The following is a 15000-nucleotide window of genomic DNA, read 5'->3' as shown; positions in this document are numbered from 1 at the left end:
CTTCTCAACTGTTAAGCAATTGACCCTTGATAATAAATTTCTAGCATATAACATGTGGTCTTGGTGAACAAAGTTTGAGGAATTTGTTTGAAACAGATTTGATCAATAGATAAATAGGATATGGAGAATCGAATTAATATATGAATAACAATCGTGAAAAAAATGGAAAAATATATTAGTCAGTCAAAATAATAAACAAGTGTATAAAGCAAGGAAGATAAAATAAAGATATAATAAATAAAAATAGCTATATCTTAAGAGGCGAATTATGTAGTTGATGCAAACAATAAATGAGAATACAATTAAATTGTTTATATGATTAAAAAAGAAAGATTGGATTTATTCATACTTTCACTTCAATTTATTCGAAAAATTTAATTTCGGGGAAAAACCCAGGATTTTTATCAAGGCTCCATTTTACCAGACTTCATCAGATCTTATCATTCTGAGTTATGTGGCTCATTATCTGAGCAAACTTTTAAAATCAGGTTAGATTCTGAAATTCTTGAGATATTTCATTAATTTCACCGATTTTCTTTTCAGACTTTTTAGAAATTATATTAAAAGATATATCTACTGTATTTGAGAGAGAGAGAGAGAGAGAGAGAGAGAGAGAGAGAGAGAGAGAGAGAGAGAGAGAGAGAGATTTACAATTATCAAGATAAACCATCTATAACCATAACTTACTAATTGTTTAACCTTTTTATCATTGCGTGAGAAGATATAAAGGTTCCACTCTGTTCTTCAAGACATTTATTTCCAAAACATAGAGTTTCATGAATTCTTCTGTATTTTCTAAGCCATCAAACCAATTCCCTTCACTTTTTCAAAACAGGATTCTTCATGTTTGCGGAATTAGTTCACATTATTATTATTATTATTATTATTATTATTATTATTATTATTATTATTATTATTATTATTATTATTATTATTTCTTTTTATTATTATTATTATTATTATTATTATTATTATTATTGCTTGCTATGCTACAACCCTAGTTGGAAAAGCAGGATGCAATAACCCCAGGGGCTCCAACAGGAAAAATAGCCCTTTGGGAAAAGAAAAAAATTAAAAAGATATATTCTAAGAGGATTGACAACATTTGAATAAATATCCTCTCATCCTCTCTTTTTCTTCAGAGGTGGCCAGGTCCTATCTTATAAACGTTCGCACGCAACCTTCTCGCAATCAGTGTGAGACTTATTCTGTCGTACTAATTCGACGTCCAATCGACAGTAGAATAATAAGCACCCACTGACCACCAAAACTTAACCGCATTGGACGATAGAATCTTCAGTAGATCTGGACCATCTGGATACAGTACTTCACCGTGAAATAGCCTTCCCCTTGGATTTCCATTATGCTCACTAGCAGCGTTTGCAGTATAATGCTTTGTGTTTATAAATAAAAGCCCAGACTCTTGGTATTTTATAAAGAAAGTTACAGATTCTCACCTTTGTTAAAAGCCCATATTCTGGTTTTCTAGTCAGAACACCGTTATATAATTGGATTGGATTATAAAAATTATGTCAAGACGCCAGACACTTTGGACCAGGCATGTCGCTCAGCATTAAAATACATTTATATACAGTAATTTACTTTCAAAGAGAGCAATAGCGAATTGTAAAGGTTTTTATTCTGTTTTGTATTATATATATATATATATATATATATATATACATATATATATATATATATATATATATATATATAATATACATATATATATATATATATATATATATATATATATTATATATATATATATATATATATATATATATATATATATATATATATACATACATATATATATATATATATATATATATATATATATATATATATATATATATATATATATATATATATATATATATATATATATATATATATATATATATAATCATATATATATATATATATATATATATATATATATATATATATATATATATATATATATATAATATATATATATATATATATATATATTGTGGGGGGCTCAAGCCATGTCTTCCTGAAGGGAGTTCTTAAAGTAGCTTCCTTATTGATATATGTCACTATATTGATATTCCCAGAGAATTAAACCTTCAGGTCCCAGAATTCTAACTCTTGGAGCGAATATCCATAAACTTTCTCTCAAGGATATCGCATAATATCAGAGGACGTATTCCTGACACTTCACATAGCAATCTGCACACTTAATAGTGTGTACGCTTCAAGGGGGACGTGTCAGAATAGAAGGTGGGCCGTATCAAAGTTGCCCCCGTTCTCGTACTACAGTACCATTGACCACCACAACAACGCCATTCCCAAGATGGCGGACATTCCTAATTTTTTAGCGATTACGCTCAGTGGTGTTCCCTGTTGATCTAACTTTTCGATCTATTTGCAAGGATTTTTATTATGCATTCACCAACTTCTTTCACCTTCGGAAAGTTGAGTATTGGGTCTTTACAATGAGTAATTTTTAGTTCCTGGTTCACAGTGAAATTAAAGTAATTTATTTTGTTTAGAAGTTAAGCCTCATACCGGAGGCGCCATGGGAGCAGTCGTTCGTTAGGCATGTGTTATTTAGTTAGTAGAACGACTTCCCGGTTTTCTTTTTTGTGTCGATCGTTTAGTTAGAGTTCCGGTGAGTGATTTAACCGAGATATCGTCTCGCCTAGGTAACCTAACCTGGGCGTTTTATTATACGTTTAAACATTTCCCCGATTACCCATGTGTATTGTGATTTCAATTTATGCAGAGATAGTTATCTATTAAAATTAGATGAAGCATTACACGTCTCCAAAAGGGGATATAAGGGTAATCCCTCTTTCCCTCAGAGTGTAGCCTTAGGCTACAACCTTAGTGGGTCGGCCTCAAATTTTAAATTCAGGCATGACTATCTTACAATTGTTCTGCCCTTCCCCTGTAACCGCAGATGCAGGTTTGTGGGTTTGGGCCAGAATCTCAGAGTATTTAGTCTGTTGTCGGTAGCTGACTAACAAGATGAATAGAATTCTTTTGCTAGGTTAGGCTGCCGACATAGGAGGCTAGACCTCTTTAGGCTACTCCTGAAGAATCTATACAATATGATACCTTCTCCCTATGGCCTAGCAGACTAGTCCTGCTTAGGGGATACCGGCACTAGAACCCCGTTTCGTTTCTGTTTAGAGGTGGTGGCGAGGGTGTTACCAACCTCTTTATTGTATTAATCTAACCCTAGGGTAAGAAATAGTATTCTTCAGCCACATGGGATAGTTCTAATACGGAGTTTCGTTAGGTAAGGCAGGACAGGCTATATGGCCGGCTCCTTCTGTACCTTTTAAAGGACCCTCTTTTCCCTTCCCTTCTATCCCTTTATGTTGGCGACTCCCTGCAACCTTTTCATTGCCGGTAGGTTGCCGGGATCGACCAGACTCCCTCTCTTCAGCCGTTGTCCAACTGCCAGTAGCTATTTCATGGGAAGGCAGTCATGACAACTGCCGGCTGGCAGTCATGACAGCTGCCGGCCGGCAGTGATGACATCTGCTGTCTGGCAGCCATGACAGCTGCCGGCCGGCAGTCATAATGGCTGCTGGCAGGCAGCCAGGGCAGCTGCCAGCCAGCAGCTGGTGGCCATGTTGGCTGTGAGTGGGAAGTCCCTTCTATTACCAAGGGTTCTTCAGTTCTCTTTTGGACTGCTAGAAACAGCGTCTGTTGCCGGGGGACGCTGACTGTGCTGATACTGCCGGCCGGCACAGAGTATAGACAGGACCTTACTGGCGACAGTACTGTAGCTGGATGGAAGCTTGAATGTTACATTCTCCCCTTCCGTTTGAACCTTCTTTCTGGAGAAAGATAGTAAAATAAGATTTTTATATCCATATTTACTGTATAATATACACAGTATTAGGTAGCCTTTTCTCCATGCTATCTCTCTTTCTTTTAGCTAGCAGGCTGGATGTGCCGGCAAAAGCTAGCTATGCCGACGACATACCGGGTGAGCTACAGTATATGTTTATACAGGTAGTTAGTATATTTGCAGTATAGGACATACTGCAAATAGAAAGCTACTGTATACATTATACTAGTAGTATTTCCAATATATTTTGAGTCTCCTACCCAAGTATTTGTGGAACCGAATCTCATATTGAAAGAAATTAATTTCTTCAAGATTCTGATTAGAAATCAGTCTTCAGATTACCCTGCAATATTAAAATCTTTAAGGACTGGATATTACACTCCCAACCATTAAAGGACAGAGCCCTTATCCTTGAGTCTCCATGATCAGGAAACTCTATGATTCAATATTGTAAGGGAGATCACAGCAAATAGGTTGGGTGGGATACATGAATATGACTTTAATTTCCCCCAGTCTAGTTAGCATTATGCCAGCTGGACCGTGTAGTCAGATGCTTGCCATAAAGGCAGCACATTGGCTGGATCACACTATATATAATTATACAGTAGCCAGTAATTTGCAATATAGTGCATACTGCAAACAGAAAACTACAGTTCGATTATACAGTAGTTATTTCTAACATATCTTCGGTACCCTTGTGCGAGCTTATGCTGGTGCCGCTCTTATATTGAAGGAATAGTGTTTCTGCATTAAGCTGATTAAGTAATCAGTCCTCCTTACCCCACAGTGTTTTGTATAAAAGGGACAGTGATTTATACACTTCACTACCCCTAGTGGTGAGAGACCCCCTTTTTAGTTGGAGTTCCTTTGATAAGGGAATCTCCTCACATTTAATACTGAGGGGAGGCAACAGCATATGTTTGCGGAGGATACACAATTATGTGTCTCCTACTATCCCTTTATACCTTGCTATCCTAAGCTATTCTGTTAAGATACGACTTTTGATATATTGGTTATTAGTGAGATAATCAGTCGTATACACATTCTGTTTTCCTTCGTTTACAGGAAGAACACCAGATGTCATGTGTTGCAGTCTTCTGCAAAACTTAGAGTAAGTGTTTTTACCTAACATAATGCATGCAGGTTTCATGCCCCTGCAATATTATATCAAAACTCCTTCATTATTGGAATCCGCAGGCTTGCAAAGTATGTCGCACATTATTGTCCGAGGGTTTCAAGAATCCCAAGTCAGTGGAGACTAGGGATGCAGCTCGTTTCAAGCTACGCAACTGGGTGAGAGGCTTTCAGAAAATCTCTGCCTAATGACAAGATACATAGGAAACTATTTCCAACAGCAAGTAAGGAAATAGTGATACCGCATTTACGAGGTCCATCTCCTGACGGCCAGATAATCTTTGGGAAGGAGCGCAGAAAGCGCCCACGGGAAGAAGGGGAGAATGTAGGTTCCGGCTCTAGAGCCAGCGACATTGATATCTCCGCCTTCTATCCCTCTGTTAGATGGAATGGACCAGTTATGGGCCCAAGTAAGGAGTCTAATAGAAAACTTGTGCAAACCGAGCGAAAAGCAGGAAGCGAAATGCAAGGTAGAGCCTTGTAGAGCTCCACTTGTCGCTCTTCAGGGGTCATACAAACGACCAATAGATCAAGACCTTCCTATATGCTCCAAAACCAATCCCTGGTGGTATGCGGAGCTAATGCCGATTTTAAACGGCAAACTCTACATCTCAGAGAAGATGGGTGCTGTTCCTTTGGACAAAATCCAGTTTTGGCCAAGCTTTGACGCTCTTCCTAACTGTGGTGTTAGACTGAAGGATGAACCAAGGTTAAGAAAAGGAACGGAATCAAACGAGGTTATGATTCTCGACCATGAAAAAGCACAGGCTATCGTATCAAGTAGCATAGAAAAGGCGGGTTACTCGGTGTCGAATGTATTCACACCATGTAACAGGCACTCTTCCTTTCTTGCTTTTGCTTCAATTTCATTCCCCTTTACGGAGAGAGCATTTAAATGTCACCGAGGCAGTGGAGGCAGGTAAATCGTGTCCTACACTTAAGGAGTTCGAGCCTCTGTCACTAGCCTTTCACAGACAGGAGAATAACTGGAAGGAAGCCCATTTAACCTTTTCAGTAGGAAGACTTGAGGCGGATGTCGCCAGTCGACAATTTAAAGAAAATCTCCCTAAATTATCCGAGTTTCTCTTACATGATAAACAAGAGAAGAAGGAGAGACTTGCAGCCTCCCTATCTCTACAAAACTACAAAGAGTTCTGTTCAGCTCAACAAGATACCCCAGACATGCTCAAGGTCTTAGCTAAAATACAAATGGCTACATTGGTAAAAGACCTTTATGCTTTTATAAAGGCTAGAAGAACATGTAGGGAGTTTGTGTACAGTAACGCGACAGCGAAACACGAAACATGGAAGCTAATATCTTCCAACATCTGGGGTGAAGACCTCTTTTCAGACGAGGTAGTCAGGAAAGTGATTAAGAACGCCACCACGGAGAAAGTAGGACTTCTCCAAAAGTGGGGCATCCTTTCAAAAAGAGAGTCTTCCATGGTTGTGGGTCCCAAACCTAAGAGGAAGACGGAAAGTTCTGGAAATTCATTTTGAGCTTTTCAACATCCTACAATTGTAGTGGCCGCGCTGACACAAGCAGGTGGTCGAAAATATAATCGTACTGATCAATCGAAGCATAGAAGTTCTTCTGGTAAGTTCCTTTAGGATCGTTGGACCTTCGATCCTTGGGTCCATGGCCTAATCAAGATGGGACTAAGATGGGAGGTGGAGATGTCTCTACCACCATTTCCTCAACTCCTCCTATAATCCAAAACCCTCCTGGAGGAGTTTACCTGAGAGCACTAGAGCATAAAGGTGGTAAGGAAACTATAGTCCACCAAATTCCAGGGAAGGCTTTTGTGTGTCTACGAGAAGGACTCAGGAAAATTCAGAGTCATTCTGGACTTGTCGCCACCCAACAAGTCTAAATAAAACAACAAGTTCAAAATGTGTATTTTTCTGAAAATAAGGACCATGTTGCAAAAAAGGGTGCTCGTAGTCTTACCAGACCTGAAAGCCAACTATTGGCTACTTGCAGTCCATCACCCTCTACCCTCCTATCTAGGATTCAATTTACACAAAGTAACGTATTTCCTAGGAAACATACTTGTCAGACTAGACACAGTCCTAAATATCTTCATAAAATTGGCAGACACAGTCACGCAATAATTAAGCCTAGGAAAGGTTCAGGCAACAATGTTCCTGGACGAGAGACTGGGGTGGGCAGCACCCAAGGTGGCTGGTCTATGAACATCCAAGGAAATAATCCGGTCCCTGAACATCCCGGATGCAGGATAAGCTTCAAGAAGTGTCGATTCTCTCGAGCTCAATGGTTTCAATGGCGAAAAAGCCATTGAAGCCTGTGTTCACACCAACTCTCCTTTCCTTTGGGAATGTAAAAGTTGGTCAAGAGACTCTGGTAATCAGTCAAATTCCCAAAAAGCAAACAGGGGGGAGGTCTGATCTCTCCAGTTCGCAATAGAGAGAGACTCAGTGCTAAGAGCACTGCTGCAAGATGCGTTGAGATTCTGGAGAAAACAAGCATCAAATGCTCGAAGAGATCTAAAAAGACCGATATCAGTCCTTCCTTAATCGTTTCCCTAACAAAGGTCAATACCCGAAAGTCCCAAGACCATGTTGGTCATGTCATGAGTGGGGAAACTCTCTCCACGCAGATCAGATTGTCTATGGCTGATCTGGGACTCCGAAGTGATAACAAGACGCTGCAATCGACAATGCTAGAGAATGTCTCATACAGTCTAGGTGTAGTTAACAATCCCTTACCTAAAGGGATGGCACCTGTCAGCAGTTCATATAAACCAGTCCGCAATGTGACAGTGGATGCTCTACTCGGGCTCAAACTGATAGAGTTAGAATGGTCCACGGACGCAGACCTATTCTCTCCCAGTCCGACCTCTTCTTTACGAGCGTCGTCAAGGAACTACCTCGATACGTAGCCCCTTAAGAGGATCCTCTTATAAAAATGGCAGACATCATGTCTTTGAAATGGAAGGGATAGACTTAGGATTTCAAGTTCATCCCATCCAATCACCTGCTGAAAGTCCTCAACATGCTGAGATCCTTCAAGGGAAGAGTAGCTCTTTTGGCTCCCAGGTAGCCCAAGAGCAGTCTGTCCTCTTTGAGGAAGGAACGGAGGCTGAGGCTGTCCCTAGTTCTGAACCCAGGACTACTTCAGATGGTTCAGAGATTAATTGCCTGCGATTTATCACAGAGAACCCGAACCCTTCATTGCATGATTTTCTGGCCCTAGCAGTTAGGAAAACATTTGGAATCTCGAAAGGCAATATAGAATTCTTGGAAGAATACAAGTCTAAGTCAATTAGAAGACAATATGAGTCCTCATGGAAAAAGTGGGTTGCTTTCGTAAAAGCAAAAGGACCGAAAGAGATTTCAATGAACTTATGTCCGTCCTTCTTTATCCATCTTCATAACCAAGATTTGGCGGCCAACACGATAACTACGTGCAAGTCAGCCTTGACTAGACCTCTTCTATATGCCTTTCAAGTGGACTTGGCTAATGAGATCTTCAATAAGATCCCGAAGGTATGTGCAAGGCTTAGGCCTGCAGCACCACCAAAGCCCATCTCTTGGGCTTTGGACAAGGTCCTACATTATGCCTCATCCATGAACAATAAAGATTGTTCTCTCAAGGATCTAACCCAAAAGGTTATTTTTCTGTTTGCTAAAGCCTCAGGGGCTAGAGTTAGTGAAATAGTGGCCCGATCTAGTGATGAGGGCCACATTCAGTTCGCAGAAGCAGGAGAACTGAATCTCTTCCCTGATTCAATCTTTCTCGCTAAGAATGAGCTACCCGCTAAAAAGTGGCGTCCCTGGAGAATATGCCCTCTGATGAAAGAGGTCTCTCTATGTCCGGTAGAGTGTCTAAAGGTCTATCTTTGTAGACTTCAGACTTCAGGGGAGGACAGCTCTTTAAAGGAGGAAGCTCTGGCTCAAACTTATCCCTAAAACAACTGAGGGTGAAGCTCACCTACTTTATTCGTAGAGCGTATCCTGACAGTACTCCCGCATGTCATGATCCGAAAAAGTCTGCTTCATCACTGAACTTCATTCAGTATATGGACTTTGAGCGTCTTCGTTCATACATCGGATAGAAATCATCCAAAGTGTTTTACAAACACTATGCAAAACAGGTTCATGAACTGAAACACTATGTAGTAGCGGTGGGTAGTGTATTAAAACCTGCCCCCTAATTACTGTCGTAAACAGTTAATTGCTTTGGACTTTGATTGTCCTCTCTCATATACTGGATGAGAGTTATCCAGAGTGTTTTACAAACACGATGCTAAGCAAGTCAATGAAATGAAGCATTATGTGTTGACATCAGGTAGAATATTAAACTGCCGTTTGATTCTGCGATGAACAGCTAATTGACTGGGACTGTCAATTAAAGGGAGAAGGGGTAATCTCTTTTAGTGTGACCTCCTTTGAATAAGTGTTACCATGGTGACACTAACTCTGTTCAAAATCCCAGGTGTGGAATCATACAGTTAGCATTAGTGCTGTATGTACGTAGTACACAGTGTCGATAGAAGGTAACCGCTACAGAAATTATGAAGAGAAAGTTTATTATAAATTTTCTTCAGTCTGAGAGTGGCACTCATCATTTCTTTCTTTTCAAGAAAAAAATATAATCTCTTTACATGTTACATGTATAATCCCGTTATCATGCTACATTCGTTTTACTTGCTAATTCACTTAGTCATTTATCGAAAATAAATGTCTATTAGAATGTAATCGTGTCCTAATTTACCAGACAATTGCATGATTAAAAGTCCAGAGTATGTACTCTTCATATATTTGTATGCTTACAAACTATGAATATAAGAAAAACACTGATAAGTATTCGGCAATATGAACAAACTACGAGACGGTTTGTGCATACATTGTTTACTTTTGTTTTGTTCATACAATATATACTAACTCTGAGACCCCTTTTCTACTGTCTAGAATGACTCTTCCCTGCAGGAGGCAGGAAGCACTAACATCGTGTATGTTTAGTGATAATGACGGGTAACGTTACCATCATTTGTCTCGATTGGTCCAAATGATCATAGAAATGTCGTCCCAATGTTAAGGCACTGATGAAAATCCAGAGATACACTAATGCTTTGTTACGCTTCCATCAGGACGACATGGCTTGAGCCACCCCCCCCCCAAAAGAATCTATTTTTGTGTGAGATCGCCATGTTGTCCTAATGGACCCGCCCTTCTTTTCTAAAAGAAAAGATCTACACACTGTGGTACTGTACCTGTAGCACCATGCTCAATGCTAAGAGGAATGTCCGCCATCTTGGGAATGGCGCTGTTGTGGTGGTCAATAGTAGTACGAGAACGCGGGCAACCTTGATACGGCCCCCCTTCTATTCTGCCACGTACCCTTCGAAGCGTAAACGCTATTAGGGGTGCAGATTGCTATGTGGCGTGTCAAAAATACGTCCTCTGAAATTATGCGATATCCTTGAGAGAAAATTTAAGGATATTCGCTTTAGGAGTTAGAATTCGGGAACCTCAAGGTTTAATTCTCTGGGAATATCACTCTAGTAACATATATCCCTTAGGAAGCTACTTTAGTAACTTCCATCATGACAACATGGCGATCTCACCCGAAAAAAGATTTATATATATATATATATATATATATATGAATATATATATATATATATATATATGTATATATATATAATATTTATATATATATATATATATATGTATGTATATATATATAAAATATATATATATATATATATATATGTATATATATATATATATATATAGATATATCTATATATATATATATATATATGTATATATATATATATATATATAGATATATCTATATATATATATATATATATATAGATATATATATATATACATATATAGATATATCTATATATATATATATATATTTCTATATCTATATATATATATATATATATACATATATATATATATATATATATAAATATATATACATATATATATATATATATATATATACATATATATATATATATATATATATTTATATATATATATATATATATATGTATATATATTTATATATATATATATGTATATATATATATATATATAGTACATTTGACTCTTATGGTACTTGTCGGTGGATCCAAAGTGTTAATTCTTAGATTTATAGTTAGACTAATTATAAAAGGAATTGTTAGCCAGTGCCCTTCTTCCATATTGCTGAATGCCCTACACTTACGTAACCAAAAGATACAAGGTTTGGTACTCATATCAATTGAGAAACATTGGAATGTTCCCGCCTTCCCTGCCAGGCTTTGAACTCAAGACTCTTGATAGTATCCAGGAAATTCCGATTTTTTTAATGTAACTGGTTCATTAGAGTATTTATCTTAATAATTTATTTTGATGTGCTAGTCTTAAGCATGCATGTGTGCTATATTATAGAAATTCTAAAATTAATAGTTGGAAAGTTTTCCAATATTTTTTTCTTTCATTCTTTTAACCATCCATTCCATGAACACCGCCTTTCTTCCTGCCATTTTCCAACAGTGTCATAAACAAACTTTGGCCGTCGAATTAGTACCAGGGATATGCTCTGAGTCCATTCTTGTTCCTCGTCGTAATGGGCGTTTTGTCATCAACGTTAAGGAACAACGAAGAGTTGTAGGAACAGTTTATTCATTATAGCAAACACAGACTAAGACCTGTAAGAAATTTTTTAATATGTAAAAGATCCCCCCCGCAAAAAAAAAATGAATTGAATGTGGACATTGGAAAGAGATAGATATTGATTAATAGTTGAGCATGACGTAAGTAATAACCATTCAAGTGGAAAATGGGAAAGTACTAAAACAGACCAATGAGTTTAACTAATCGGAATTAATAATAAGAGGAGGGGTGAACTGATATTGCAGTAATAGTGAGTGAAAAAAACCTGTGGAACATAGAGAGAAGTAACGAAGTAAAAAAAAAAAACGTGGCATTAAGACTCAAAATCAAGATTGATAAGAAATTTACGGGCCCGTGCTACTTTATGTTAAAGAAACCTGGGCATTTAAGAGGAAAGCCGAGGGAGTGTTAGAAACAACCAGGATGAGAATGATGACACAAATTGCTGGAATGTCACTACCAGAAAGGAGATGGAGTCAAGATATATTAGAATAATGTGGTATATCTAATGTAAAATATAAAGCTAAAGGCAAACGTTTGAGATGCTATGGCCATGTAATGCTAAGAAGGGAGGATGTGGAACCAACCAAAAGAGTTCAGGACATGTCAGTGATGGGGAGGAGGATTTTGGGGCGTCAGATGGATAGATGTGGTGAGAAAGAATATAGGTGAGGTGGGACTACTGGAAGGAGATGCAAGGACTAGGAATAAATGGAGAAAGCTAAATCAAGTGGCCGAACCTGCTATGCAATGCTACTAATAAGTATTTGAAAGAAGAACTAGTGTTTATATATATATATATATATATATATATGTATATATATATATATATATATATATATCTTTGAAGATGTTTAAAGGAAAAGTAACACTTAAGTTGTAAAACGAAATTCTATATCTATTTGGTCAAATTTTAGCTAAGTTTGAACTTTGCAAGTTCTACCGATTCACCCGTTAATGGCTCTCATCATCTATAGATTATGTAACCTACCATTTATATCTAAAAATTAAAAATCCTATTCAGGAATACTAAGTTATGTGGATCAGAATAAGATGGACACCGAAAGTGCTATACCTCCATGGAAATATGATAATAAGTCTAAGAAGGTGGGAAACTGCCCTCTGTCGCCTAAAAATTGGGTACACTCGTTAAAAACACTAGTTCTTGATAACTAGCAGGTGCCAACCCTTCTCTGATAAATGTTTGCTTCCCTTAACTAGTAGGCATTTAGTGACCGAATATTACAGACATGGAGATCTCAGAGAATGATTGTTTATAAACTTCGTGGTGAGGATGGCATGTGTATCCTCAAAAGGATTCTTGGAGAAGTTATGTATGATGCCAGTGCATTTTTGAATTCATATTGGAAGCTAGTTCTCCTACTTAAAAGGTATATACAATCTGAAATATTTTATGAATGTTATTTATTTTCTCATCATCAAATTTTATTATCTTTAGTTACTAATTCTTTATTAATAATAATTCGACCGGGATCAATGACTATTGATGCTATGATTGCAGATAATTACCAATGATTCAATCTTTCTCATGTATAGCAACTCTAGCTTACAGCTTACAAGGGAACGTTCATTTTGACATAATGTTAAAGAGATCTTTTGTTGAATATTCCATTTTATTTTTTCTTCAATATCTATAATAATTTTAATCAGTAAACTTTCAAAGAACAATTATCATTATTGCATATGATTAACTAGCAATAAGGAATCCCTTCAAATTTGTACTATCAAGAGTTTGTTCATACAATAATGGATAAAATTCAATAGTAAACCCTCTAGATCATGGGTATCAAAAGCCCCTGCAGACACAAAAACACCGAGTCTCTCTCCTGGGTCCTCAACGCCCTTTCGTCTGTTAATGTACACTTCTTTGTCACTCCCATTTCGCATTTTTTTATTTCCTTTGTGTTGTAAATAACTCAAGTTAACCTTTGCACAGTCCAAGAGTTCATTACTCTACGTCTGAAAATGTTACAAAGATTTACATGTTAGTAAAAGGTGCACAATTGTTTCATTCAAGATCCCCTCTTTCTGGAAGTTAGGTATTCCTTCAACAAAGAATTTCAAGAATCGGAGCTTTATACAGCAATTTAGAAACTAAATTTATTTGGAAAACAGTAGGTTTGGAAATGAATTTGTTAAATAAAAGAAAAGTGTACTGATTTTTTTTCTCACGAAAATCTTACTACTTGATAATAGTAAAATGTCAGCTATTCTTAAGTAAATCGAAATTGCTAATAGACAATCGTTTAAGCTATGTGGTGTGTTATGCTAACATAGTTTGAACGACCGAAAAATAAAACACTTTCAAATTAATATTCACATATCATTATGGCAAATTCACAGAACCATTTCAGAATCAGAATAAAATAGTTAATGTTCACTACTCCTAACCGAAAATATCATCTCCACTGAATATCACGAAAGATTGTCCAACCTCTAATGCATCACTTTCAAAAGGTTTTAGCAGTGTTGCATGACAGCCTTACATGAAATCACTTAGCATTCCGGAATTTATGGGGGAGGAGATTCACCTCGCCTAAACTTTTTCCTAGTGGATTTTGAGAAAATATTTTGGAATTTATTATATCAAGAATTTCATATTATAAACTATATTCTCTATCTCCATGCACATACACACGCATATGTATGATACATACATATGAACACATTTATATGTATAAATTTATACATACAATTTGTGTCTTTGTAGATATGTAATTTCCTATTATATATATATATATATATATATATGTGTGTGTGTGTGTGTGTGTGTGTATATACATCTATATCTATTTATATATAAATACTGTATATATATATATATATATATATATATATGCGTAAAAATCACAGGAAAACGTGATGCTCAGATGCAGAAGAACCACATATATATATATATATATATATATATACACATATATATATACATAATAACATATATAATTATATGTCTTTATACATATATTTCTGCGTTTGTGTGGTTTTTGACGTTTTACTTCGTTTAAAATTCACATATAATGTCCTAGTGCCGTCAAAACTGAACATAACATCAGTTAGTACAAACTGGTGTCCATTTACGTTTCATAATAATGAAATAGCTGAATTTACATACTTTGCAAGTCTATATATTCCAAGGGAGCGAGTAAGCCTCGGAGTTTACACTGAGTTGCACAACCAAGACCAGTTTAGATAACGCGATATCAACGTCGTTTGCAACAGTGGCATTTCTAAATTTATCGGAGAGAGAGAGAGAGAGAGAGAGAGAGAGAGAGAGAGAGAGAGAGAGAGAGAGAGGTGAAACGTCATGGATTTGTGTACAAAAAATAATTCATTGCTGAGAAAATGCTGGATCAAATCCGAGACCA

Source organism: Palaemon carinicauda, chromosome 17, assembly GCF_036898095.1.
Source record: "Palaemon carinicauda isolate YSFRI2023 chromosome 17, ASM3689809v2, whole genome shotgun sequence".
Lineage (NCBI taxonomy): Eukaryota > Metazoa > Arthropoda > Malacostraca > Decapoda > Palaemonidae > Palaemon > Palaemon carinicauda.
Note: the sequence above shows the minus strand (reverse complement) of the source record.